The sequence below is a fragment of the Acomys russatus genome, chromosome 20 (assembly GCF_903995435.1).
Source record: "Acomys russatus chromosome 20, mAcoRus1.1, whole genome shotgun sequence".
NCBI lineage: Eukaryota > Metazoa > Chordata > Mammalia > Rodentia > Muridae > Acomys > Acomys russatus.
This window is the reverse complement of record NC_067156.1, coordinates 38,190,869-38,194,359: the sequence shown is the minus strand read 5'-3', so window position 1 is coordinate 38,194,359 and position 3,491 is coordinate 38,190,869.

Sequence of the window (3,491 nt, the reverse complement as noted above, 5' to 3'; positions counted from 1 at the left end):
GGAATATGTTTAAAATTAATGAACCTGGGCCCCCTGAAATGCCTGGGCACTGGAATTCCGAGCTGCCTTTCAGGAGGCAGTAGTAATCTTACAAGCATCCTGATTGAACACCATGGAGGCCACGGAAGAATCCCTTTTGCCATAACACAGACACAGGTATGGAGTAAGAAGAAGGAACACATTTCATATGAAAAAAAAAACCCAACTAGAAAATAGCATCCTTATCTCAGGATATCAACATTCTCATATGGGTTTTCAATGTATTGAACGTGGTCAGTTAGATGAGCTAAAACTGTGACCTTGGCACTGAAAATCCATTGCCAATGAGGTGTATGAGCAAGTCTTCATTGAGTTGACTCCCAGAAGGGAGGAAGGCAACACTTAATAGCAGCTGGTTCCCCATGTGGAGCTAGAAAGGTTTAGAAAGGCTTGAAAACAGTAGCATCACATTAATTAGCCCCAGCTTTTATTATGCCTTGAGGCAGTCATGTCACTTTGTCCTGTCTTCCCTTCCTCTAGTCTCTTTCCATTGCAGTGTGTCCTCCACCAACATGGTGGAAGGAGAGGAAAAGTGGAACTGGTTTTGACAAAACACTTTTAGGCATATCTTTAATATCTTGAGTATATATAGTTCTTCCATGTTAAATAGCACATCAAGTCAGCATCATTTCAGTGGGCTGCTGTGGGTAGTCTCATTGTTTATCTCCACCCCATCCTGGTTCTCCCACAGTCCTTTGAACATACTATGACAAGAATGTTTCCTTTAAATAATGTCAGAAGCTAGCTTTCCTTTGGTTTTCAGGCCTTATGTCATCTGGCCTCTGGCTATATCACTGACATTGTTTCTTAGTCTTTAACAACCTACAGTTTTATTTTCTTATAATTATGCAGAGAGGGATTAGAATCACCTTTTTGTATTGTATCATTTGTTCTGTTTCCTTTGAATCTTCTTCTACAGTTTAGAAGCCTTCTGCAGAGACTCTGGACACAATTCATTCCCAGTAGGTTGCATTCTGTTTCTACTTGGGAAGTCATTAAAAATACATAATTTCTAAAGAAAAAATATATACCTACTATCAACAGACCATGCCTACTATAATCTATTTTTAGTACAGCAACTAAAGAAAGATAGGTGATGTTAGACCTTGTAGTTTAGGCTCTAGACTCCATTAGCTTAACTTTAGAAACTGAAAACTAAAACCACAAAGCACATCAAAGACTACATCCTACTTTACTGAAAGCAAAACAACTACTTTTATAGGGGAAGTTTAGATCTTTTCATGATTACCACTATGGACAGAGAAAACAGCCTTGTTACCTCATCCTCCCAGGAAATTAGAAAATTAGAAACACACACACACACACACACACACACACACACGAGAGAGAGAGAGAGAGAGAGAGAGAGAGAGAGAGAGAGAGAGAGAGAGAGAGAGAGAGAGAGAGCATCCTTTCTAATATCTACTACATAATATAAAACATTGAATCTTATGTCTTTCCTTTTTTACAACACTCAGAAACTACATATTCATACTCTTTATTGATGTATAAAAAATCAAAACATAGCAAGTTCAAACAACAGCTATCGTTTTTTATCTCACAATCGTAGCGTAGAAATCTGAGGGAAATTGGCTGAGATCTCTGCTCATGGCCTTCTTAAGGCCAAAATCAAGATGTTGATTTGGCCAGGTTTCTACTTGCAGGCTTATGGAAAGAGTGAATTTTCAAGCTCTAATGTTGCTAACAAATCCCTTTTCTTGTTACTTCAGATCTGAGGCCTCAGGCTTTGTGCTGGCTGTCATCTCGGGGCTCTACCAAACTGCCTACATTCCTACTCACATACCAATTTCAAATCATCAATAGCATTCTTGAGTCGTGTGTATGTTCAGAACTTCAGATTTTCACTTCTGCCACCAGCCCAAGGAAATTCTCTGCTACTAAGTCTGATATGATTATGTTTGGCCCAAGCAGGTCATTTCTGTTTTAAAGTAAGTCTGTATCAGGTTCCAAGGATTACTGACCATTTATGAGAGACCATTTCAGGAAGTCTGCCATTGCAATTATCCTAATTCAGACATTTATTAACATGACTCAAGAGACATTCTCTCATGATCACTCTTTACACTTAAATATATAATTTCTGGCACTGTACAATGAAGTCATTCATCCAAAGTGCATGGTCTTGGAGTTGAGATTTCAGTAGTCTCCAGAAGTCATCATCTTTCCCAACTAATTGCCAAGAAAAATATCAGAGTTTTTGCCTGTGACTACATGATGCAAATTTCCCAGTTTTAACTCACTTATTCTGTTTTATAATTAATACAACAAACACCTAGTCTTGTTTGAAAATAGTTCATGTCCCTTCCTCAAGAGAAAGTATTTCCCCCCTCAAGTAAAACCTTTTGCAGAATTGTCAAACGCCTACCTCATGTTTAAGTCTCATTCTTAAACTTAATTGTCCATGTGTATGGGTGTTTTGTCTATATGTATGTCTGCATAACACCTGTTTTCCTGGTACCTGCAGAGGCCATAAAAATATCATTGTTTCCCCTGGGATTGGTTGTGAGCCTCCTTGTGGGTGCTGGAACTGAATACGGTCCTCTGGAAAAGCAGCTAGAGTTCTTCACCTATGACTCATTGCTCCAGCCCCTTACTATTACTTTTTCTTGTTAGAGCAGTAAAACAGAACATGTAGTTTTGGTATGTCTGCTAAATATTGACACTGATTTCTTTCCTCTTTTTCTTTATTTTCACCACTTTATAGCTGTTGCCATGTACCAGGAGCTCTTAGGGCACACCAAATCTAAGATTATAGAATAGGGATCTTGTAAGCACCTTTTCACTAGGGTGCTAGGTTACAGTGACATAATAAATAGCTTCAATCCAGTGAGTCCTGGATAAACCCTAAGAACATATACATTGCCCATATTAGTATCAATTTTTTTCAAGTTAGAGACTACAATATTTAACTTTTACCAAAAAGCCACAAAATTTAGTATTTGTAAACTTTTTAAAACTGAATTAAAATTATGCAAAATACTCATACTCAAACCTAGGTGGAGCAGATTTTGGCTGCCAAGCTTCTTCCACTCTACAGTTTCTTCCTGTCAATATTGGTAATCCATTGGCTCTGGAATTGGGTGGAGATTCTACTTTTGAGAAGTCTAAGAAGACTTGATATATCATAATGTTTTAGTCTATTTTCTGTTGCTAGAACAAAATACCTCAAACTGTGTACTTTATAAAGACAAGATGTTTATTTGACACATAGTTATCCCAGTTGAAAGTCCAAGATTGAATAGTTCCATCTGTTTAGTTTCTGGCTGTCTAGAGGACCAGATGGCATGGCAGATGGAACCACATTGTGAGAGCATGTGTGAGAGCCAAGAGCAGCATGCCCAGAAGAGGGACCCACGGAGGTGCCAAGATCATTCACACCAACCAACTCCCATGAATTCTAATCTAGGCCCATCAGAACTGGAATCCCACCA